The following is a 27,416-nucleotide window of genomic DNA, read 5'->3' on the forward strand; positions in this document are numbered from 1 at the left end:
CAAAATACTGCAAGAAGAATATGAATGGTGAGAGCCTTAAAGTGGTCTTTCCTACCTGATATATGTTGTATTCCTTTAGTTTTGTGAGGATATTTTTAGTTAAATGTAATAAATCACTTATTTTTAAAGTTTTCTTAGTTTTTAAGTGTTGAGATTGTTTCTTTATTATGTTCCTAAACACACAAAAAAGAAAAGGTAACACGACATTGCGTAAGATTCAAGCTAAGGGAAGAAGCCTATGCTAGACAAGATTTGTAGTGCCCAGCCTTACACAGGGATAGTTAAGAAAGATTAAAAAAACTACTGCAGTGTATTGATGTGTAACCCTGGGCTCAGAGAAGCTAAGTGATTTTTCCAAGACTACACAGTGGTGACAGGGAGCACCCTATGGACTTTCGGTCATTCATGAGTTCATAGCCTGGCTCTGTTATTCATCTGCTGTGTAAACTGGACAAAGTTATCTGAATTGTCTCAGGCCTGCCCACCTCACCTGTAAAATAAAAATAGCCATACCCAGTCTGTAGGGTTGTTTTCATGATTAAGTGAAATGAAACCTGTAAGCACTTAACCTACACAGGTCAAGCATCCCTAATATGGAAGTCCAAAATCCAAAAACCTCCCAAATTTGAAACTTTTTGAGTACCTATATTACATCATAAGGGAAAAATTCCACACCTAACCTCTTGTGGTGGGTCACAGTCAAAATGCGATACACAACACAGAATTCATTCCGTGTCACCAGGTAAAAGCCCTTCTCAGCTCTCTTTAGTTGTGATATATTTTTTCTGTGCATTCCCAGATTCCCCCACATGCCCACATTCAAGCAGGCCCACAGAGGGCAATATAATGGCACATGTGCAGGCTGGACCTGCCCACAGCAGCTTCCCCATTATGCAAAGAGATACTTAGAGGACAAAAAATGTTGTTAATGCGGCAGGTGACTCTAGAGGAAACATTTCAAAAGCCACCCAGTGGAATGCCTCTTCATCCCTAGAGACCTATTTCCTGGTCCCTCAATGGCTTCTGATGCTTCCTCACCTGAAAAATTAAAATGTGCGGTACAGTAACCTTTGAATCAAAGCACGGCATCATAGGGGAAGACTGAAAGCCTGTCATTGTTTCTTGTTGCTGTGATTTAAAGCTGATACTGGTATTCTATGATGCTACTGTACTGCTTAGTTACACTGACACATTATTTTTTCACTGTATTAATAGTATTTTTTCTTTCTTTTTTCTTTTTCTTTTTTTTTTTTTTTTTACTGTTAAACGCTATGTGTAAGAAAATGGTTACTTATCAGTAGCATATAATTTCAGAGTCAGGAATAATGGTAATGCCAGACAACCACAGATTGCTCACACAGGTAGCTGAGGCAGTGACACATTTACTTTTTAATGTTTCCATGTACACAAATTTTGCTTCATCAACAAAATTATTTAAAATATTGCACGAAGTTACCTTCAGACTAGTGTATAAGGTATATATAAAACATACATGAATTTTGTGTTCAGACTTGGATCCTATCTACAAGCTATCTCATTAGGTATATGGAAATATTAAAAAATCTGAAACTCTCTGGTTCCAAGCATTTCAGAAAAGGAATACTCAACCTATAATCCCTGGTGTATGTTTAAAAAGACAAATAGATAGCAAATAGTTATTTGCTTGAATACATTTTATTTATCTATATAAATTTGTGTTCATTAATTCACCAATGTTTTATAATGTTATTTATTCAGGCCCACATTTCTTAAGTAAAATAAATACTTAGGCATCATAAGAATGTATTACTTTGGATATGGTATATATAGTAGCACTTATGCAAGTGTGTATAAAATGCAAAACTAAGCTAAACTAAAACTAAAACCAAATGGGCACAAGAAATCACCATTTCAAATTTATTTCTACCAAGCTACTAAAACAGCACTGAGCACATTTGGGGACATATTGTTCAGATGCCAATATTCAGGCACCTACATAAAGCTGTTAAGTGAAAATGAGAGAAAACCTTCAAGGACCTGGTAGCTGTAGCCTCTGTCTGCTACCTTAACACAACAAATAGATGCATTAGGAAGTGCTATATTGTATGTGCCCGAATACCTATGTTAGTCTGGGAAGCACACATATATCATTACATTTCACTGTGCCACTGGCAAGAAATAATTAGTGGGAAACCGAGCAATTTCAAATTGACGATATCAAAATTTTTAAAAAATACTTTATAAAAAAGATAAATACATATCCAACTGTCATGATGGGAAATCAGATGAAAAATGTGGATGTGCAGTTTTCTAATTCAATTAAAGCCTGAATCAATAATTACCACTTTATAAGAGTGATATTCTATAGATTATTAAAATGAGATGCAACCTTTATTTTTAATAATCAGATGGAAAAAGAAAAAAAAAACTTGCCTAAAATACAGTGAAAATATAACAGCTAAATAGTTGTTATATTACATATCATTTATTTGTTTAAATAATCATTGATCTATTCCTTCAACAAATACGTATTATGAACCTATTATTTGCCTCTTTAATCTCTGGGGATAAGTTAGTGAAAATAGATCCTTTGCTCAAATGGAACTTAGATGCTGGGAGAATCATTCTGGCAATAAACAAGTAAACTTAAATATACAACATTGCCTAAGATAAAGAGATAATGTGTGATGAGCAGGGCTATTTTGATAGAGCACTTATGGAGGAGGTGATCTCTAAGCAGAGGTAAATAATGTGAGGGAAGACCAATGCAAATATCCGGAGGAAAATATTCCAGGCAGTGGAAAGAAGAAGAACACAGAGAAAGGTTGTTGTGCTTGAAGTACGTTAAGCTGCTTTGAGCCATGACAGCCATGAAGGGAATACAGTATGTGATTAGGGAGTAAGGCAGAGTCTAGATTGGATCCAATCATCTAGATTATGGTGGAACTGAGATTTAATTCTGTGATAGGAAGCAATAGGAGGTAGTAAGCATAAAAGTGATATAAAGTAACTCATTTGAAAAATATACATCAGTAAAGTATTTTGTGAAAAATGACCTGTAGGAGGCAGCATTGGAGATCAGGATACCTTTTAAGAGGATGCTGCCAGCATCCATGTAACAAGTGGAGACTGTGGCATTCCTAGACTACTCTTTCTGACATAACCGGCTTTGCATTGTTAATAATCTCTGTGCCCTTGTAGAAGGCATTACATATTTTCAAAAGTGTCATCTCACTTGAAGTTAATAGGAGTGGCATTACTGTTTCATTTTACAAATTAAGAAGCCAAGATATAAATATAACTGCCCTATTCAAGGGTAATTATGTGAGAACTGTGGCAAAAGAACAAGAACATCCTCTGGCTTCTTAATCCTAAATATATGTTTAAATATATCAAATTATAGGGTGTCTACAATAACAAGCTTAAACTACTCTTAATCTAAACCCTACTATTTAATAATATTTAATTTAATACATTTATTGAATTATATTTAAAATGATATCTGGATAGCACTACCTAGTACTATGCCCCTTTGTGTTTACTAAAATATTTATGAAAACAAGAACATATCAAAAACATAATAAAGCAAATTGAATTAGAGAGGTAATTGATTACAAAATCAAAGTAGTATATTCTCTATCTACAACAGAATTTAATATTACAACTGAATGAGGCTCCCCTGTTGTTCTAATACCCTATTCTCACCAGGCACCCTAATTAAAGGTTCTCCCTAAGCCTTAAATTCCCAATGTGCACATTACCCAAAACAAACAAAGGAAAACATGAGCACCTGTCTCTTTAGCACAATTGCTACCATTTTGATTTTCTTTTTTCTTCTATATATTATAGTATGTACAGTTTTCATTCTAACAGTATTAAACGTTTATTATTACGTATGCATGTGCACTCACACATACACATAAACAATACTGTAACATGGAAAGTGAAAAGTACAGTCCTTTTTCCCAGCCTACCAAGCCATGCTGTTCAGATGTAAAAACTGTTACTTTTCTTGTATGTATTTCCAGAAAATGTTCCATTTGTGTGTGTGCACACTTCTTCCTCAAGAAACTGAAATGACACCATATATGCTGTTGTGACTCCTGCATTATTTATGAGCATAGGTATATATCAAACTACTTTTTTATGTGTGCCATAGTGGTTTGCTGCACATATTGACCCATCTTGTAATTTGCCTCCTCTCACCCTCCACCACCCAACAGGTCCTCGTGTGTGCTATTTCCATCTCTGTGTCCATGTGTTGAACTCCCACTTATGAGTGAGAACATGTAGTGTTTGATTTTCTTTCCTGTGTTAGTTTACTGAGGATGATGACTTCCAGCTTCATCCATGTGCATGCAAAGGACATGATCTCATTCCTTTTTATGGCTGCATAGTATTCCATGGTATGTATGTGCCACATTTTCTTTATACAGTCTGTCATTGATGGGCATTTGGGTTGGTTCCATATGTTTGCTATTGTAAATAGTGCTGCAATAAACATATGTGTGCATATGTCTTTATAGTAGAATGATTTATATTCCTTTGGGTACATACCCGGTAATGGGATTACTGGGTCAAGTGGTATTTCTGGTTCTAGATTCTAGGAATTGCAATACTGTTTTCCACAAAGGTTGAACTAATCTACATTCCCATCAGCAGTGTAAAAGCATTCCTATTTCTCCACAACCTCAAATCTATTGTTTCCTGACTTTTTAATGATTGCCATTCTGACTGGCATGAGATGGTAGCTCATTGTGGTTTTGATTTGCATTTCTGTGATGATCAGTGATTTTGAGCTTTTTTCATGTTCATCGACCCCGTAAATGTCTTCTTTTGAGAAGCGTCTGTTCTTATCCTTTGCCCACCAAACTCTTTTTCACAACATTTTGGTATTCCATTGTCTTTTATGATTTAATTTTTTATTTAATCTCTTTTATGTTAGTACATATTCTGTTTGTGTTGAAATTTTAATTGTTAAAAATGATACAAAGAACATCATTACACGTAAGTATTAGTATTTTATTAGGCGTACTCAACGGGGAAAACTTTCTGTAAGTTAATTGATGGGGCAAATTATTTTTCTGTTTTCTATGTTATTAGACTTTAGACATTTTTATACCTTTCCAAAATATTACACTTCCAAAAAGAAAATCTAATAATTCCTAATTTACCTGATTGATGGGTAAAAGACATTTAAAAAAAGAATAGATAATAAATCCAAAGGGAACATCACACAAATATGAAAGGCCAAAAGTTTAAATTGGTACTATATTACAAGTTTAAATGGTGCCACATGTATTGCTTTTATTTGCACATTTTAAATGTCTTTCCATATAAGAATAATCTTCATTGTTTTCCTGTGAAATAGTTTCTCAGACACATTATGTAGTTTTCTGTTAGGTTTGTTTGCTTTTTGTTCCTTGATTTCTGAGTTACCTTTTATATTAATAAAGTAAGAATTTGTTCTATGGTACATGATGCCTTATACTATATTATGAGGAAGGCAAATAGCTATCATTTTCTTCTATTTATCTCTATTAATCCATTCAGAGATTAAAATATCTAATAAAATTAGGAAGGAAATTTAAATGACACTTCATTTTAGAGTAAAAGATTTTCACAAATAAATTTCCCTTGGTAGGAGCAAGATCAGAAAAAGCACATGTAATGTTCTGGGCAATGCAGAATTTTTCATTTGAACAAAGCTTTAGGAAAAGCAAGCAATGTGGTAAAGTCTTGTCTATCAGGATTATACTTGATTAATATCCTCTGGGCCTAGAAATTAGCCTAAGAGCTCTGCACCTCAGCCTGCTTCCAGGCTGCAGACTGCCTAGAGACTGCCAAAATAAACAAGAAGATGAATCCAGACACATACATAAAACTGCACATAAATACTATATCTGTATATATCTTTCCTCATTCTAGAAAGAACAAAGAGAAGACAACTCAACTTCAAGTCTATTGAAAAAAATAAGAAATCCTTAGACTAATCTTTCAAAACATTATTCATTAAGATCTTTTTAAGAAAAACAAAACTGGCATCCTTAATAACATGAAAGAAATGTGTTCTCTATGAAACAACAGGTAAAAGTTACTCTTTTTTTGGTTCACAAAATTATGCATAAGTGCCTATAACGTATCCAAGACTATTTGATTGATGGGCATCTGACTACAAAAGTGAACAAAGACAGACAGGGCTCTCCTGCTTTCATGGGGTTTACAAAGGAGTTTGCATAGGAAGAGTAAGATTGGCAAAATCTTATGAAAATGAGTTAAATTACTCACTAAATTAAAAATCTAAGTAGTACGTTATACTATGAGTATATGTGTATAACAGATGAATTGCTTAAGTGGATATTTTAGAGATCAATGGGCTAAAAATCAGTTGTGGAGTCTTTGAAACTAGTTTTACAAATAGGATTCTATGGTGATATCTATATATGTATCTTAGAGTGAAGTGCTTCTTTTAGTGATTTTAGTACTGTCAGAGTGTAACAAACTTCGATGAGTGAGTTTGTTACTCAGAGGTGAGTAACTGAGGTGAAGCTAGAGTGATTAGTTTGGTGCAGGCACATCAGTCAAGGAATTGAGAAGCTCTTGTATTGGCTGGTTTCTTCACATAGATAATCAAATCACCCATTGTGGTGTAGAGAAAGACAAAAAGCAATTGCAAGGACTAAAAGTAACAAAGGAAAAGAGTAGGTGAAAGAGTCAGAAAGAGAGGCTGCGAAGGAACATGGTTTAGATATGGATGAATGAACAAAAGACTGGAACCAACAATGGGAAACAAAGAGACACTACTCCTAACTTCTATACCTAAAATATGTAATATGTGAGGGAGTAAGTGCTAATGTCTTGAGAGTAGATTCTAGATCAATGTAAGCCAAGAAAGTGAATAAAGGGAGTTTGATGGTTATGGAGTACCTGGAGCAGAAGGCACTGAAGTGTCTGGGGGTTTGCAGAAGGAAGAGTTACCTATGTAAGCAGTAAGGGAAACAGTACATTGTAGGGAATGCTTAAGTGGAATAGGCTAGATGACTCTGTGTGTGTGTGTGTGTGTGTGTTGCTTATTTGTATGTGGTAATATTTGGAAACTTGGATAAAATACAGGGTGAATTATGACAGTGAATCTAAAAGCAAGTGAAAGAAGCTGTCTTCCTTGGCAAGGATTATAGTAGACCCAGAAACTGCCAATTGCATAGAAACAGCAATATAAGAGAAAAATAGAATACAAAAATAGAAACAAAGATAATAGACTAACTGAAAACAAGGCTGGGAAATATCGGAAGATAGGGGAGATAAGTATAAAGCTATAGAAGACAGAGTAGAACCTTCACAAATTCAGAAGTAAGAAAAGTCAAAGAGACATAAAATTTGTTTAAATCTAGTAATATATGCCAAAATTAAAGCAAGTAAAATTTCTTTGTTTAGTTATATACTTTTTAAATGTTGAAAAAGAAATCAGAGTTCAAAAAAAGTGTGAGGAAGACGTTCCCCTATTTCCTAAGAGACAATCTAAGAGCTCAGTGCTATTTTAAACATAGTACAGAAAGTTATAAATCCAAATTAATTCCAATTTAAGTAGTAATTAAAATTGTGAATGTTATCTATTAACACAGGGAGAAAACATATCAAAATCTTAACAAAGCCATTTAAATTATTGGAAATGATTGTTTTTACATGACTTACATACATATTGGTGTATTTTGAAAAATCCTGCAATCAGCTTTTAAAATAAAAAATATATTATGCATACATGAGTATGTATGTGTGTGTATGCATAGAAAGATATTTTATACAATTTTGTATAACATATAAATGACTAAATTCTTAATTTTAACCAGATGGTACATCTATGCAATGACAACATAAGCAATTTAAAAAGATATAAAATGGTGCATGTGGTTGTTAACAGCATCTCTGAACAATGGGGACACTGAGAAGATGAAGCAATACACATTGTATTAAATATTGTTTCCTTTCCATGCCAAGGACAGTGGCAGCCAGAGTCATTCATTAGTGCTCCCCTGTTTTGTTTTGTTTTTTTTTGTTTTGTTTTGTTTTGTTTTGAAGTGAGGCTTGCTATGCTGACCTGGCTGGTCTCAAGGTTCTGGCCTCAAGGCATCCTTCCATCTAGAGTTTCCAAAGTGTTGTGGTTTCAGGCATGAGCTACCATGCTCAGTCCATTAGAGCTCCTTAACACAACTGTCATGATCTGTCCACTGGGCTCTGGTGATTCCTAGTTAAGCAGGTCAATCAAGGTTTGCCCAAATAACAGATGGTCTCTTTTTAATGTTTGCTTGGTTAAATTGTCAAAAAAAAATTTTAAAGCAGAAAGAAAATAATTATAACAGGTACCAATCCGAGTAAATTAATATTTAGACTTGGAAAGATGTCCACAAATTCTAAGCAATTAAAGCAAGTTGCAAATGTCTATATGTGGAAATACATACATACATACACATATATTCATAGAAGATGTGTGTGCACATGTATCCATTGCATATATGCATATACATTATATATTTGCACATATGTATATCTATATATACACACAATACATATCCATATGCATGCACAAGCATTTGCACTAATGTATGTGTGTGCATGTATGTGTCTACACATGTGTTTCTACATACCTAAAAATGGTTGTAAAGTATGTGCAAGCCTATATTCAATTGTTATTTCTGTGTAGGGCATTTGGTACTAGAAATCAACTTTATTTTCTTTCTTATATATAATTTAATGTTTAATTGGAATTTTCCACCATGGAAACATAACACAGCTGATATGAAGTTCCAATATAAAATGTCAGAATGCAACTATTCAAAGCAATTTTCAGTCTGGGGGTCATTTTTTTAAAGTTCAGTGGAGAGATTCTGTATGTGGTGAACTGCTGAAAACCAGCAGCAACTTCTGGAAACTTACAATTGAGGGATTCCAGCAAGGGAGCCTCTAAAGAACCCAGGAAAATGCTCATGAGAATGCTCTGCTTTCAACATCAGCCAGTCCAGGCTACCAAGATAGCTAGGGAATAAGAAGCACGTCACATAAGGAAGAACTTCGTTATTCTCTGACTTCTTCTCCCTCATAGTTTTGGAGAGCTGAGTACAGAATATAAGAGGTGATGAAGTAAGTGACCAGAGAAGGTAGAAGTGTTTTCAGAGGAAAGGAGAAATGTTATCCTACTGAGCAGCTTGAAATGAAAGGGAGAGACAAAAATACGTTGTGTTGTGATTACATTTAAATCAACACACACACACAAACACACAGTTGTTCAATAATTTACATTTACTTGTCTGTTTTTCAAAACTACTTTGAATATAAGCATGCATTACTTCCAAATAAAAGATATATCAAAATTAGTGAATTATTAGCAGAGCAGATAATCCATATTAAGCAACAGTGTTTTAGGTAAATGACAAAGTTTACAGTTCAAATTCTGTGTCTAATTCTACAACAATGTCTTTCAATATGGCAAGGTCTATTAAAGTATATTATTCACATGTACAGTCATATGTCACAGAATGGTGTTTTGCTCAACAACAGGCCAGATATACAACAGTAGTCTCATAAGATTATAATAACATTTTTATATTATTATTATACTTTAAGTTCTGGGATACATGAGCAGAGTATGCAGGTTTGTTACATAGGTATACACATGACATGACAATATGCTGAACCCATCAACCCATCATCTACATTAGGTGTATCTCCTAATGCTATCCCTCACCTAGCCCCGCACCCGCTAACAGGCCCTGGAGTAGGATGACCCCTCCCTGTTTCCATGTGTTCTCACTGTTTAACTTCCACTTATGAATGAGAACATGCAGTGTTTTGTTTTCTGTTCCTGTGATAGTTTGCTGCGAATGATGGTTTTCAGCTTCATCCATGTCCCTGCAAAGGACATGAACTCATCCTTTTTTATGGTTGCATGGTGTATATGTGCCACGTTTTCTTTATCCAATGTGTATATGTGCCACAAGGTGTATATGTGGCCACATTTTCTTTATCCATGGTGTATATGTGTCACATTTTCTTTATCCAGTCTATCACGGATGGAGATTTGGATTGGTTCCAAGTCTTTGCTATTGTGAATAGTGCTGCAATGATCATACATATTCATATGTCCTTATAGTAGAAGGATTTATAATTATTTGGGCATATACTCAGTAATGAGATTGCTGGATCAAATTGTATTTCTAGTTCTCAATCCTTGATGAACTGCCACATTGTCTACCACAACGGTTGAACTAATTTACACTCCCACCAACAGTGTAAAAATGTTCCTATTTCTCCACATTCTCTCCAGCATCTGTTGTTTCCTGACTTTTTAATGACTGCCATTCTAACTGACATGAAATGTTATCTAATTGTGATTTTGATTTGCTTTTCTCTAATGACCAGTGATGATGAGCTTTTTTTTCATATATTTGTGGTCCACATAAATGTCTTCTTTTGAGAAGTGTCTGTTCATATTTTTTGAGGTCAGCATCATCCTGATACCAAAACCTGGCAGAGTAACAACTGAAAAAGAAAATTTCAGGCCAATATCCCTGATGAGCATCAATGCGAAAATTGTCAATAAAATACTGGCAAACTGAATCTAGCAGCACATCAAAAGCTTATCTACCACGATCAAGTCAGCTTCATCCCTGAGATGCAAGGTTGGTTCAACATATGTAAATCAATAAATGTAATCCTTCACATAAACAGAACCAATGACAAAAACCACATGATTATCTCAACAGAATCAGCAAAGGCCTTCGATACAATTTAAACCCCTTCAGGCTAAAAACTCTCAATAAACTGGGTATTGATGGAATGTATCTCAAAATAATAAGCTATTTATGACAAACCCACAGCCAATATCATACTGAATGGGCAAAAGCTGGAAGCATTCTCTTTGAAAACCGGCACAAGACAAGAGTGTCCTCTCTCATCACTCCCATTCAATGTAGTATTGAAAGTTCTGGCAATCAGACAAGAGAAAGAAATATAGGATATCCAAATAGGAAGAGAGGAAGTCAAATTGTCTCTGTTTGCAGATGACATGATTATATATTTAGAAAACCCCATTGTCACAGCTCAAAAATCTCCTTAAGCTGATAAGCAACTTTAGCAAAGTCTCATTGATTCACAAAATCAATGTGCAAAAATCACAAGTATTCTTATACACCAACAATAGACAAACAGAGAGCCAAATTATAAGTGACTTTCCATTCACAATTACTACAAAGACAATAAAACACCTAGGAATACAACTTACAAGGTATGTGAAGGACCTCTTCAAGGAGAACTGCAAACCACTGATCAAGGAGATAAGATAGGACACAAACAAATGGAAAAACATCCCATGCTCATGGATGGGAAGAATCAATTTCGTGAAAATGGCCATACTGCCCAGAGTAATTTGTAGATTCGGTACTATCCCCATCAAGTTACCATTGACTTTCTCCACAGAATTAGAAAAAAACTACTCTAAATTTCATATGGAACCAAAAAACAGCCTGTATAGCCAATACAATCCTAAACAAAAAGTACAAAACTGGAGGCATCTCACTACCTGACTTCAAACTATAATATCATATTTTTAATGTACCATGTCTATGCTTAGATATCTTTAAATACACAATTAGAACTGTGTTAGAATTGCTTACAATAGTCTGTATAATAACGAGCTGTACAGGTTTGTAGCCTAGGAACAATAGGCTATACAATATAGCCTGAGTGTGTAGTTGGCTGTACCATTTAGGATTGTGTAATTACACTCTATGAGGTTCAAACAGTGGTGAGATTTCCTCAATATGCATTTCTCGGAACATATCCCTGTCATTAAGCAACACATGCCTCTGTGTGTGTGTGTTTGTATAATATGACATATGTATATATCACATAAGAAAAATGGAATAATAAAATTATTTAAGCTAAATCTTGCCTTGAAACATGGAAAACATCACAGAAGAACTATTTGAACTGGGTGTTAACAAAATTACCCACTAACTCCAACTGGTAGATAAAAGCATTTTAGGATGTATAATGATCTATGTAAAAGTACAAGAAATATCATGGTATGTTATGCAGAGAATAGCCATATTAGTGTATATGGCATATAAAAGATGGGTGGGCAAGGAAACTGTTGGGCATGATGCTGGCCTGCTTCATTGAGAGGATATTGTGGAGTCATTCAATGTCATGCCAAAGCATGTGGATATTATTGTATTACTAACGTGGAAGTCAAGAATCATTTTAACTTGAAGTTACAAAATTGGATTAACATTACTTTTGGGTTTCTCCTCAATGCATTTATTGTGCTTTTTAATTTACCTTTACCTCAAATCCCCATAGCACTCACTGTCTCTTCCACTGAACTGGGAAATTCCTGGCATTAGAGGTTATCTATCTTCTCTAAAACAACAACAGCAGATTTTGAAGGATTGACAAAAATAGCAAACTAAGGTTTTGACATTATTGAAAACAGGAGTGGAACTATGCAGGATGAATATTAAAATTTAGTGATTTTTTTGGAGAGTAGTAATTATAAAATTGATATTGATATAAAAAAATAAGTAAAATTTATCAGAAAGAATATGAAAAGCAAATTGATCAAAAATGAAGCTTTGCTTTCTATACATGTTTAAAATGCCAATAAAAAACAATATTTCAGTTTGTTTTTTAAAGAGCTTAATCATGCAATTTCCTTGTCATAAGTTATAAAAAGTTTCCTTCTATCATTTAGTAATTCCCAGTGTGGAAAAGTTAGTTATACTGGGAATAGTATAAATTTTGCCAGTTCGATAGATATGCCTATGCCATTTCAGCTTCAGTCTGAAGTAATACATAACAACTATGTCTACCTGGATTAGGGGTTTGACTGTAAAGATGAGGCATTTAGGCAGGGTTTATTTTCCCCCTCACCCCCTTGGTTCAAAGCATATACACCATATGTTTAAAAAACATAAGCTTTTGGTTAAAATTGGTCATACAGTTAGAAATATCTGGCACCTCTCAGACAGTTTGACCCATTTAAGGATTTTTTTAAATTTGACATTCACTTTCCGTCTCAGTAGCTAAAGTTAGAAGATGCCAGTCGGTATGACTATAAGAAAGGGAATGAACACACAGACTGAAGCTGCTTTTGGATGAATTGTTTTATTTATCTTCTGCAAAGATAAGAGGTAAAAATCACTCACCTGAGATAGGATTCAGTGGAATCATCTACAGCCTTTACTAGATTAGAGGAGGCTGGCTATTCCCCAAGCAAGAGGATGCCAGCTGCTTGGAGTAGGTATCAACACAGCTAATTAGCATGGCCAAAAGAGACCACACCATTCTCTCTGGCATTTCCAAAGTAATATAGAATCTGGTTTGTTGCAATATACAATCATACTCTTGAAAATATTGTCCTACTCTTTGCATTGTTCTCCTTTACTTATTTCTTCTTTACAGTTCTTATTTGTCTCCTTGATTTGTGACTGTAGCAACAAAAGTGTTTATTTATATCTCTGATGTAGAGAAAAAGTGTCTATTTTCAAATTAATCTACTTTTAAAATGGGCTTGTTATTATGACCTTATAATGATTCACAACCAATGAAGGTTGTGATGTTTCTACACTTCAAAATAAAAGTCATATTCACTTTTAGGAAATGTAATGCTATTTAGTTTTTATAAATGCTTTAATCTCATTATAAAATTAATTATTCCACCTTTAATGACAACATAAAACCGATAAACTATTATACACTAAGGGTAAAAATACTGTTAAAAATAAAATAAAACAAATGGCATTTTTACTTTTATCATCAAGAATTTGGATCAAATTATTTTAACTTACTTATTATTGCTTCATGGAAATGGATGGTTGTATCCTAATCAGATATTTAAAGTATTTTCTTGAACAGGTTGAGAAATTGTTTCGCATTCAAGATTTAGAGTTATTTATTTTCACTTATTTGAGGAAAATTTCTGAAATTCCCACCAGATTGAGGAAAAAAATTGAAATTTTATAATGTCATACTTTATTAGCCTGGTGTGGTGGTGCTCACATGTAATCCCGTCTACTCAAGAGGCTGAGGCAGAATTGCTTGAACCCAGGAGGCAGAGGTTGCAGTGAGCCGAGATCAAACCACTGCACCCCAGCCCTGGCGGCGATACAGTGAGACTCCATCTCAAAATAATAAAAATAAATACATACATACATACATACATACATACATACATTTAAAAGTCATGATTTATTTTTAGCCCAAAACTAGAGTAAGACTGAAAACTGTCCACAAGTTCAGAGTGAAATTTCTTATAGGCAACTCGACTAGATCTCATTTTATTCAAAGTTTGATTTCTAGGAGTTAAAAATACATATTAAAAAAAGTCTTCAGACAGGAAGAAGAAAGAAAATACCTGTACGAGATAGTTTTCTACTGAGATATTTGTTCATCTGTACTTAGAGATAAAAAGAATCACGTTAGGAAATAGGTAAATGTAAATAAAAATGTTCTCTTAATTTTTCTGATTTTCAGTATTGCTTAGTCAACTACACTTTAGAAATTATTATTTATCTGTCTTTGGAATTATATTTTTATGCAGTGACAGATAATTGAAGGAAGATGTTAATAAGTGTTGGTTTTTATGTTGCAACATTTCCCACTTGTTTGTCCACTTTTCCAAGTGAAGGAAAGGTAAATATTAGGGGCAAATGGTGATAGAACTGTCGACACACTAACATTGTGAAACATGTTCACTGATGCCATTGCAATGACAGGCTCATGTTAGAGTGAAGAATGGAGATGGCTCAAAGCCACCTCTCCCTTTTGTCTCTTGCCTGCTTTTGTGGGTCTTTTCTAGATGCTAGGAATAAAGTAGGGGGAAACATTAAAAGCAGACATGACATTTTCTCTTGTACTGTTGACATTTTAAAAAACATATCTAAATACTTCCTTAGTCAGAAAATCATATGCTAAAATTAAAGCACAAAATGCCACAAAGTAACTACACAAAAAGTATAGGGTCTGGTTTTCTTCATATGCCAAATATCATTGAATATGGGTAAAACTTGCTGCATGCTTAGATTTTTACACTTTCTGTAAAACCATCTCCTGAAGAAAAGATGGGCTGTCCACAGTGAAATGCCTGGTTAAGTGTTTTAACTATTTTTAAGTTGTTGGTAACAAGACTGATTTCCATTAATTTATGTTGACTGCTTTTATCTACCAGGCATTGTGCTAATTGAGGATATTTAATATATAACACCACTTGCTCTCCTCATAAAGCTAATTTTTAATATTGGGGAAAGAATGAAAATAATTTTATTAAAATGAGACAGGCATTAATTAATAGATTAGTTACTAGGTGATTCCTTAGAGAAAATTATCACACGTCTTCATTTACTTTATTACGCTGTCATTGTTTCAATTAGCATAGAAGGCAGCATTCTAAGATGCCCTTTCCCAGAATTCACGGGCCCTGCCGGGGCACTCTTTTTCTCTCCGTTTTTCAATCAGATGATAATTTAGGTACTGCTTGAAGGAATTTTGAAGATAAAAGTAATATCCCAAAACAGTTGACTTTAAGACAGGGAAATTATCTGGGTTGGCCTGACCTAATTACATGAGCTCTTTAAAAGCAGGAAGTTTTCTCTGTCTGGTCACAGAGGAGTATGTCAAACAATTGTGCTCTGCTGTTATGAATTGCCTATAGCCACGAATGGAAGGTGGCCTCTAGGAGCTGAGAGTTGTCCCTTGTTTACAGCTGCTGAGAATATGAAAACCCGTCCTACAATCACAAGGAAATTAGGAAATCATTATTCTACCAATAGTCAAAAAGAATTGTTTGTTCTACCAATAACCAATAAGCTTGGTAGAGGACTTCATGTCCCAGATGACTAGAGCCTCAGCCAGCACCCTGATGTAAGCCTGATGATACCCTGAAGCCACACCTTGCCTAGATTGGTAACCTACAAAAACTTTGAGATAACAAATTTGCACTGCTTTCAGAGGTTATTTTTTTTCTTTACAATTTGATACTCAACAATAGAGAATGAATACAGTTAAATTTTAAGAAATAATACTGATGAAAATATATAGCTGGCATCAATTCTGATTTTCTTGAAGTAAAAGCGTAAATCATCCATAAAAGAGAAACTAATTGAAATTTTGCATTATTAGCATAAACAATAAAATTTACAGAACTTATAAAGTGTCAATAACCTAAAAAGTATCTTTGTATATATCATTACACAGATAATTTTATTATGTATAGCATATTAAAGATAAATATTTGTAAAGATACAAATATTAAATATAGCATATTAAAATGACAAGATATAAAATGCATCTATTTCTTTTTAAAATTGTCCAACCTGATCCTGTTTTCAAAACTACACAATCTAAGTTGGTGTAATGATGTGGACTCAGTATCTTTTCTTTCTACCACATATTTCTAATGTCAACTTCCTAATTCTCTTTGAATAAAAAATTATGTGGCCTAATTGAGCACCAAATAGATGTGTCAGCCTTTAGGCAGTGGAGTTTAAGTGGAGAGGTCATGATTTTTGGTGTTAGAAAATTTGAAATTCTACAAATTAAATTAATATGTGCTCCAGTTTTTTTATACTTAAAAAAAACTTCCAGAATTATTTCTCAATTTGTTAGATAAGACAAATAATGCCTGGAGTTCTGCTTGTTAGTGAACATGAGACTCAATAGATGGGATGAACACGCATGGCTAAAAAATAACGTGAATTAGATTTAAAATGTAACCTCATTAAAAAAACAACAATACTAAAAAGACCCGGTATTGTGGACCCCTCTTTCTTGAATCTCACACTCATTTATGTCTGTTCATTCTTACTTTTACAATCCTAATAGATAATTTATCAGTGCATATCTGCATTACTACAGCCTCCTATGTCATCTCTCTACCTCAGTTCATATCAAATATACTCTGTCCTAACCTCAGCTGTAAAAGTCCACACACTTCTGAATTTTAATAGGAATTTTTTTGTGAAAATGTCTATAGTTATTTTGAAAAGTGTGTCTTAGCTTTCAAGAAGCTCCCAAAATCTCAGTGAGTGCTTAATATGAAAACTAAGCAGTGGTCGGATATGGCGGCTCACACCTGTAATACCAGAACTTTGGGAAAGCGAGGCTGGCAGATCACCTGAAGTCAAGAGTTCGAGACCAGCCTGGCCAACATGGTGAAACCCCATCTCTACTGAAAATAGAAAATTAGCTAGGCATGGGGATGCATGCCTATAATCCCAGCTACTGGGGAGGCAGAGGCAGGAGAATCGCTTGAACCCGAGAGGCAGAGGTTGCAGTGAACCGAGATCGTGCCACTGCACTGTAGCCTGGGTGACAAAGCAAGACTCCCTCTAAAAAAAAAAAAAAAAAGAAAGAAAAAAGAAAATTAATCATAGATTATTCTGTCTTAAAATATGATATTCATTATTCAATTTATCTGATCTAAACCGTTAGCAGTTCTTCATTATCAACAGGTTAAAGATATTGATTTGGTCTTCTTTATAACTTTTCTAGGGCTGATCACATCCTATATTTTCTCGGGTCTCCTTTCCCGTCAACTGGAACCATGCATGGGCTCACACCTAGTGCCCGTCCCAGTGGAACCTAGTTTCAAATATTTAGCATAGATATTTGATGCTTTTGTTCAATAAATGTTTATTGATTGATTTTATGTGCCAGGCATTGCATAGTAGCCTATTGTTCTTCATCTCTCTTCAGTTTGCTTCTCCATACCTACTATGTGTCTAAAGCTAAGATCTGTCTTAGGACCTTGGTGATCATAGCCATCCCATCCAGAATACTGCTACTCTCCTCTTTACCTATTTTAATATAGCACATTTTTGAGTTCAGTTCACGGTTACTTTATTTATACCTGTTCTATCACTATACAGCAAGAGTAACTTTCTCCACATTTCTAGGCTATTTATAGTTACCCCTGCTTTGTACCGTTAGTTGTTGTATTTCATATGCATATCTCCTGTCATAATGACACATAAACTAACTTGAACTCTGATCGTGCGTATCTTGCACAATTTCATACATATAAAAGGTACTTTGGTATTTGTAGACTTACATGAAAATAGTAAAGTAAGTATTGCTTCTGTTTAATCATTGCATTTATTTAGACACAGTTTCTATCAAAAAATAAACTATCAGTGTCCATTGTTTCCCTTTTCTTGTTTTCCTCCACCACACACAGAAATCATTAAGGTCAGTTTCTCCTATCTTTGTACATTAAATAATCAACAGGAAACCTTCCTTTCTGGCTAAATTTAATAATAAGATCCCATGAAATATAGGACAGTATTGAGAGGTGATTAACTGTAAAAACTTTGTTATAGATAACTTAGGTTTAAAGTCTATCTTTTCTACTTTCTAAGTTTTTGAGTTCTGGAAGGTTCTTATCAAGTTCGTAGTGACTTAGTCTGTTAAACTATGAAGTTAAAAAAAAAGGTTTCTGGGCTGGGCGCGGTGGCTCAAGCCTGTAATCCCAGCACTTTGGGAGGCCGAGACAGGCGGATCACGAGGTCAGGAGATCGAGACTATCCTGGCTAACACGGTGAAACCCCGTCTCTACTAACAATACAAAAAACTAGCCGGCGGAGGTGGCGGGCGCCTGTAGTCCCAGCTACTCGGGAGGCTGAGGCAGGAGAATGGCGGGAACCCGGGAGGCGGAGCTTGCAGTGAGCTGAGATCCGGCCACTGCACTCCAGCCTGGGGGACAGAGCGAGACTCCGTCTCAAAAAAAAAAAAAAAAAAAAGTTTCTGTATAATTAAAGTTAGTGTCTGTAATGTGAACCCTATAAACAGTAACTATTATTTATCTTTATTTATCATTCTACACATGGTTATAGAATGGTTTGGATGAGTTCAATTTTGTTTGTTTGTGAAGAGCGTCTTCTCAGATAACATTTGGATTAAAGAACATTTTCTCCAATAGGAATAGATGTTTTGATTGCTTTCCAAACCCAGGAAACTGAGAATTCTGAAAATAACTTTCATTATTATGACCATGAAGTGTTCTCATTTTAGTTATTATTATACTACATATGAAAGATATTGCATGATTCCCCATAATTCCTCAGCACTTACGAGTTTTCTTTATTAGTTTTGGAGTATATTCAAGATTGGGGCCAGCTTGGCTTAACTTTGAAGGAGATCTTGGAAACCGAATAGAATATACCTAATTTACTTTAATGAAATCCTTCTGACAGATTACATTTCTAGTAGCCTTACCCACAATTATTTTTCTAGGCTCTGTTTTCACAGAAATGTATAATATCTATACCTCATAAGAAGTAAGTATAACAGTTATCTGAAATGACTATGTGATTTATTTTGTAAAATTAATATTTATCTCTATATCAACATCAATAACTTATTAAGTATTCACGTAATAAACTATATAAAAATAATATTATTTTGAAAAATAATGGTCTTGTCATAGATTTTCATAAAATAATTCCTTTTAGGTTAAATATTACTTCTACACAAATATTGATATAGTATTTTATTTATTGTGATTCAGAAATATCTAATAATTTTAAACTGTGAACCTCATGAGATCCATTTGTGTTGGTGTTTGAAGAACATTTTGCATGAAGAAAACAAAATTGGAATTTTTTTTATTATACTCTAAGTTCTAAGGTACATGTGCACAACGTGCAGATTTGTTACATATGTACACTTGTGCCATGTTGGTGTGCTGCACCCATCAACTCATCAGCACCCATCAACTCATCATTTACATCAGGTATAACTCCCAATGCCATCCCTCCCCCCTCCCCCCTCCCTATAATAAGCCCCCCTGTGTGATGTTCCCCTTCCAGAGTCCAAGTGATCTCACTGTTCAATTCCAACCTGTAAGTGAGAACATGTGGTGTTTGGCTTTCTGTTCTTGCAATAGTTTGCTGAGAATGATGGTTTCCAGCTGCATCCATGTCCCTACAAAGGACACGAGCTCATCCTTTTTTATGGCTGCATAGTGTATATTCCATGGTGTATATGTGCCACATTTTCTTAATCCAGTCTGTCACTGATGGACATTTGGGTTGATTTCAAGTCTTTGCTCTTGTGAATAGTGCCACAATAAACATACGTGTGCATGTGTCTTTATAGCAGCATGATTTAGAATCCTTTGGGTATATACACAGTAATGGGATGGCTGGGTCATACTGTATTTCTAGTTCCAGATCCTTGAGGGATCGCCATACTGTTTTCCACAATGGTTGAACCAGTTTACAATCCCATCAACAGTGTAAAAGTGTTCCTATTTCTCCACATCCTCTCCAGCACCTGTTGTTTCCTGACTTTTTAATGATTGCCATTCTAACTGGTGTAAGATGGTATGTCATTGTGGTTTTGATTTGCATTTATCATTTTTAAAAAATAAAAATTACCTGTCATTAAGATAGTCTTTTCATTAACAAAACTTGTATTACCATTTAAATATTCTAATGGTGTTGTGAAGTTAGTTGTTTTAGACAGTCCTCAAAGTGAAAATATGTTCAAGGAGTATAAACTTAATGATTAATGTAACATATATAGTATGTGGTACTATTCAGATCTCAGCAGATTTAACATGATATCCTTCTATTACCCCTTGCGGAATATGAGATAAATTCCTCTGTGGTTGGAGAATCACATTCATTTCTATTTCATTACCTTGAATAAATTATTATCTAAAATGTACTATGTAGATACAACAATAAAGTACTTGAATATACAGAATACAGGCTCATAGAAATAATTATGGTGGGAGTTATAATTTATTATCTCAACTAAATAAGACACTTCTAATAACTTTTCAGAGGCCAAAGTAGACTATTGGATTTTAATTTGAACCTATCAACTTTTAAGACATAAACATGTATATACAGATTTTTAATAGTAATTTTAAGGAGTTGATTGAGACTTTTTTTAATGATAAAAGTTATTAGGACTCCATAAGTAATATTGCTTGATTGGTCCTTTGTGTATACCAGTGTGGTTTGTTTGACCTCACTCTCTATAATCTCATTTGCATATGACTCTTTCTTGACATGAGTGTTTGAAAGAGTAGTTCAATCAAAGTGCTGAAATTATATCAAATTTAGACACATTTCCCTTTTTCAAATTTTGACATATTTTCCTTTTTCATATTTCAACTAGACACTCTTTGACTATCATTTCTCCTGATACTCCATCGTTGCCAATGTTTGAAGTTGCATTAACTGAAATCAGAATGATACGTATGCATACCTAATAATTATTGCTTCATGGTTGATTAGTCTCCTTTGTACATCTACTTCTCACAAGATAGTTTGGGATACAGTAAAAGTGGAGAAAACTAGTTGTTAACTATGAAAATTATAAGACTTTCAATTCAATGCTTAAGAGACTTGTTAATTAAAATCAGTGGTTTTTGACATTATTCTTTAAAGTTTAATGTTCCCTGAAAAAAATAAAGTTATAAAAAGTCTATCAATGCTTATAGCAAAGTCAGGCTATCTAAAACACAGTTATTTTTCCAGTGAATATCTCCTGTTCAAAATGTATCCTTAAAGTCACTCCTTCAAGATTGGATGTCTGTGAAAAGCAATTTGTCTACCGATTCACCAAAAGAAATAAAATACATACCACTATTGTTGTTAAATTGTTAAATTAAAAGAGAAAGAAAGAGAGAAAACACAGGATCCATAGTATTAAACATGGGGAGTGAGATATAAATAATTAAGAGATTTGGTGTTATCTACCAAAGATATCATTTCTATTAAATGCAGCTTGCTAGGAATATTGTCTATTATAAAAGAAGTGATTTTGATGCTTTAATTGTGTCATTGAGCAACAGGTGGGAAACAGCAATGAACGAGAACAGCATGTAAAACACCTAGGTAAAAACAAAGTATAGCAGTTTCTCTAAGGATTTCTTAATGAATTCAAATTTTTGTTTAGAATTGAAGACAAAAATATACAGTTAGTTTGGAAAAGGAGAGACGGGGTCACTTAATGTTGCCTCAGTGGAATTATCTCTAAATGACAAGAGCACTCCAGTAGGAGACTAGCAAACATATACGGCACTAAAACTGGCTTTATTTCTTACCATACCCTTACATATATAAGGAGAAAGATTGGGTTATATAACAATAGTTTATCAGGTTTCTAAAATACGTTTACATATTGATTCAACAGGGGTGCAGTTATGATTGGCATCTTAAAACCTTGTACTAATAGGACAAAATGTTCTTCTGATTTCTAGGATGAAGGTGAGAGGAAATGAATGCTATTGAGGCAGATTGTAAAGGCAAGAGTCACACCTGTGTTGTGATGAGATTTACTATGCATCTTGGCAAAGAATGAAACAAGTGAAAGCAGCTGAGAGTTCAAGCATTCCTTTATTCACATTTCTCTTCCCTTTTCTCTCCTGGGAAGGGTTATCACAAAATGACTTTTTTTTTTTTTTTTTTTTTTTTTTTAGTGTGGAGCAGCATTGGTTTTGAATTCAAAAAAAAGTGACAAGACTTACAGACCTCTTTTCCCTATATTTTTGTTCATTTGTAAGAAATGCATAATAGTAGTAATAACCCTCTAAAGTAATTGTGCGAACCTAATGTCTTAAGTAAGTTTTCATGGTGTTGGATCAGTCAGCGTTCACTCAGGGAAATAAAACCTCTCTTAAAATATTTAAGATAGAAAGAACTTGTCATCTGGGTAGTAGAAGAGCTGTGAAACTAAACTGGAAATAATAAAGTATTAACACCAGCAGAAGACATTGCAGACTCTAAGTGTATTATAAAATATGAAGGTGGTAACACTGGCAACTAGAAAATAGGTAAGCCAAAGGCTTACCCATTTAGGGTAACCACTTAGGGCTTTTTTAGTCAGAGCTGGAGCCAAGAGGGAATATAGGACCTGCCAGAGAAAAGAGGAAAAATACACTGGCTTCCCCCTTATTTCTACCCTTTAATCGCTCACTACTGCTTCCTATTGCTTTAACCCAGACGCTAAGTCTGCTGCCACAGGGACCCGGAAAATGTCACCTATTGGATCAGCCTTCTGTTAAAGTAGAGCCCCACATGGAGGAAGCAAAGACTGGATTCAAGAAAAAACACACAAAGGACTGGTTCATGGTTCACATAATATGTGCTTCGTAAATAGTGCATCTCTGATATCTTCCGTTAATTAATCTAATCTCATTCACTTTTAAAGTATTTATATAATTTGTATATTTGTGGCTTTTATTGATGTCATTGTTGGAGTAGACTACAAATAAAAATACAGACAGAAAATAGCAGAATCAGGGATTAATTTTAAGCCATGTTTTGATTCAAATTCTCATTGGCAGCTGTTTCAAAACAATGGACAAACACACATAAATTGTTTCTGGAATCACCACGGACCCCAGATTGTCATATCATTGTATGGCCTTTTTCTACATAGGCAAGTTTAAGTAGAAGCTAATTCTGATATCTCATTTTCCCAGTCTCATCTCTTGCCATTTCCCAGTAATTCTCTGTACCATTTTTATTTTTAATCTTCATCTTTGCCGTTACCTAAAGATTTCCCCTGACTCAGTGATTTTGCCTGCAGTGATCTCTTTGTTGGAATGCCCTGACATCCCCTTTCACCTGCCACAAGCCAACTAGTGCTTCAGTTCTCAATTCAAAAATCACATGCTTTGTGCAATCTGCCCAGATGTCCCTCCATGCAAAATTAATTGTTCTTTCTATTTAGTTATGATTGTACTTGCTATGTGTCTCCTATTATGCCACTTATTACATTGCACCACGGTTGGCTAGATACTTGTCTGTCTCTTCTCATGTGACATAAACCCTAAAGTAAGAAATTTATTTTTATGTTACTGTTATCCTCACCTCTTTGTGTAGTAACTGGACCTTTATATGCACTCAATGAATATTTATTAAAACAAGTTAAAGTTTGGCTGATAAAAGAATATAAAAATCAAAGATAAACATAGTTTGGAAATTACCATTATGCTATATTATCTGGAAAACTGAATGAATTATTTAATTCACATTTTATGTAATGGCATAACCTTGATCTATACATTCTATTAAAATATTATTCCATGGGCAAATTCATTTAGCCCTCAATCTCCACTAAGCAAATTTATTATGCACCCCAATACCTCTATTTTGGTATTCATCTAAGTACTTTCCCTCCTGTGTACAAATGGATAACCCTCTATTTTACCCCAAGGCATATTCAAGCTTGAAAAGGGCTGTAGTAATCCAAAAAGAGAAATGTACACTGTTCATTCCAGCAAACCATGACTATCAAAGAGAATGCCAAAGGGCGTTATTCATTAAAAAATGAATTAACAAGGCTTTCTGCAATGTTGCTGCAGATTTTTCTTTTACAAAAGACTAAAAGAATGCATGATGCGGTGAATTCAAAAGAAAAAAAGTACATTCTGGCAACCATTCAAATGCAAATTTGGCTATGCTGAGTGTTCAGGTGACAGCCTGGGTGTTTATATATTGTCTATCATTGTAACAGTGAAGCACTCAGACAATCTAATTAGGTTATTAAAATTATCTGTTTGAGAGAGACTAGATTTCCCTGAAAAGCTTCTATATAAAGTTGTTTTTGAATAGCAGAGAAAGATGTACTAGGACCTTTTACGTATAAGGAAGATTCATGAAAAAATAAAAACAAACTAAAACAAATTGAAATAGAACAAGCAACAAACAAAAACAAAATACAAAGAATCTATTAGGTTAAGAATTTTTCATGATTTCTGTATAACTGAATGTGAATTGAGATTGTTTCATTTTAACTTATGTATAATGTTTCAAATTTATGATTGTCCCTCACAACACACAGTAGTTTGAACCATTCTTGCATAGTTGATGCGTTTGTTCTATTATGTGTGTCTTTTCTGTGTTCGCATCACACCGACTGTAATCCTCTCTGCTACAAACATCTCTAGAAATTTTAATAATGTCAGCAGAAAATACAATTACAGCCTTGAGAGGGGGATTCACTATCTGCTGCCTGAATATAAGAAAATACAAATTATGATGGATCCTTAACAAACTAATACTTTATATAGATTCTGCCTAGAGAAATATCTAATGACTTCACCCTAACATGTTGTTAAAGGAACTTCACATACAGTTTCATTTCTGGCTAGGCAGACCACTAATACAACCACTCTTAAGGAATGTGTTCTGTCTCTTGCTTATTAATATTGTTCAAACTGTACAAATGACAACAATAATCCACAAATACTTTCTATTTAATTATGATGGTTAATTATGATGGTTGAAATGGGTTCCTTTGTGTCCAGCACAGTCAATGTGAAAATAAACATTTGTCCACCTAATCAGGCTTAAGGAGTCAGCAATAAGTGGAACAATATGTTTACAATGGCTTTAATAGAATTTGGTCAGCCACTCAGTGACTGTTTACTAAAACAACAAAATGGTAATTAATATTTTCTGTGTTTCTTTTTTCTCACTCTTTTTGGGAAGGAAGACATAAGAGAACACATTTGGGTAAGAAAATTCTATTCCCAAAGTTTTACTTTTCTGGATAAAGTTGGTGGTAACAGCTTGATCCAGTTTCATATAGAATGATAGGAACATTTGAAATGTATTGGTATGCCCAAATGTCCATCAGTGATAGACTGGATTAAGAAAATGTGGCACATATACACCATGGAATACTATGCAGCCATAAAAAAGGATGAGTTCATGTCCTTTGTAGGGACATGGATGAAGCTACAAAACATCATTCTCAGCAAACTATCACAGGGACAAAAACCAAACACCGCATATTCTCACTCATAGGTGGGAATTGAACAATCAGAGCACTTGGACACAGGAAGGGAAACATCACACCAGGGTCTGTTGTGGGGTTGGAGGAAGGGGGAGGGATAGCATTAGGAGATATACCTAATGTAAATGACGAGTTAATGGGTGCAGCACACCAACATGGCATGTGTATACATATGTAACAAACCTGCACATTGTGCACATGTACCCTAGAACTGAAAGTATAATTTAAATAAATAAATAAATAATAAATAAATAAATAAATAAATAAATAACTTAAATAAAAACAAATGAAGATGACTCCATGGACAAGTATGTTCTCTCAGTACCCCAACTGATTAGGGTTTTAAAAATATTTTTCTTTCTTTAATAATAAAGTAACTTTAGCTTAAAAAAAGAGAAAAAGAAATTTATTGGTATGAAAATAAGTGAAATAAATCTTTGTCAGTTTAATGTACTTTTTAGAATAAACTGAACTCAAAGATTATTATATTTATACAAAAATCATAATTTTATTAATTCTTAGAGTGTAAGGCTGACGTTTACCTTTGCACAATTCACACAGAAAATATATACATAAATAAAGCTTAAGCAACACTGATAAATATAAATATTTTACCCCTTATTAAGAAGAAATAGGCCAGGAACAGTGGCTCATGCCTGTAATCTCAGCACTTTGGGAGGCTGAGACAGGTGGATGGTTTGAGCCCAAGAGTTCAAAACGAGCTGGGGCAACATGGCCATAACCCATCTCTCTCTACAGAAGAAATACAAAAATTGGCCAGGCATGGTGGCATGTGCCTGTAGTCCCAGCTACTCAGGAGACTGAGGTGGGAGGATTGCTTGAGCTCTGGATTGGAAGCTTTGATGAGCTGTGATTGTGCCACTGCACTCCAGCCTGGGTGACAGATCTTGTTTTTTGGGGGCGGAGGGGGAAGAAGAAGAATGTTCTTTACCAGTAGCCAATCTCCAGACTGATCATCAAAGCAACACTGTACAATGCTGCCCAATTTGTGCTTACAAACTTATTACAGTTCGAACCTTATATGTATCTCCTGTGCTTCAGTCAATCTGGAGTATTCGGAATTTCCAGGACACAACACACATTCGGTCACCTTTGCCATTTTAACATTGCCATTTTATCTACCCATAATGCCCTCTTTACTATGCAGTAGACACCACTGGATAATTTTATTTGAAGACATTTCAAAATGGTATGTTTTAGTATAAAAATAAATAAAGCTTCTGTATTTCTCGAAAATGTAAAACTACCTTACACTTAACAGTGACCAGTGGAGCAAGAAGGCCAAAATTTAAGGAGTTTCCATGGCTCAGAAATCCTAAGAAGACATGAGCTTCCTAGTTTAATGTTAGGCTTTAGTCCAGATATTTGTATTGTTGACTAATATATCCCATTATAAGCTGAATGTGTTACCCTCTGACAATTCATATGTTGTAAACCTAACCCTTGGTGTAATGGTATGGGATTTGGGGTTTTTCACAGATAATTAGGTCATGAGGATGAAGCCCTCATTAATAGGATTTATGCCCTTGTAGAAGGGAACTGGCAGAGCTCTCTTGCTCTCTTACTACCATATGAGGACACAATGAGAAGTTGGCAGTCTGCAACCT

The sequence above is a fragment of the Piliocolobus tephrosceles genome, chromosome 3 (assembly GCF_002776525.5).
Source record: "Piliocolobus tephrosceles isolate RC106 chromosome 3, ASM277652v3, whole genome shotgun sequence".
Taxonomy (NCBI): Eukaryota; Metazoa; Chordata; class Mammalia; order Primates; family Cercopithecidae; genus Piliocolobus; species Piliocolobus tephrosceles.